Here is a 324-nt window from a genome sequence, read left to right on the forward strand (position 1 = left end):
CTGGCTCACCGGGCTCCAGGGCCTCCTGCAGCGGAGCGGCTGCTCTCCGGGTTCGCGTCCTCAGGGCAGTTTGGACTCCAAGCACCCCTGTCTGTCTATGTACAGCAGGATGAAAGGCCGCGGTCCTGAGCCAGCCTCACTACTGTGCTGATGTTTACATTCACTGTGTCGGGAGGCAGTCTTGCTAACGACAATTTAGAACTTAGACGGTCCCAGTTTGAAACCTGGTCACACCATGTACTACCTGTAGCAATTGCAGCAATTTCTTAACCTCGAGGTGCCGTAGTAAAATGGGTTGTAATAAAAGTTCCTCCTAAGGATCCT

Source organism: Echinops telfairi, unplaced genomic scaffold (assembly GCF_000313985.2).
Source record: "Echinops telfairi isolate 266 unplaced genomic scaffold, ASM31398v2 ScPeMD7_7409;HRSCAF=8447, whole genome shotgun sequence".
Taxonomy (NCBI): Eukaryota; Metazoa; Chordata; class Mammalia; order Afrosoricida; family Tenrecidae; genus Echinops; species Echinops telfairi.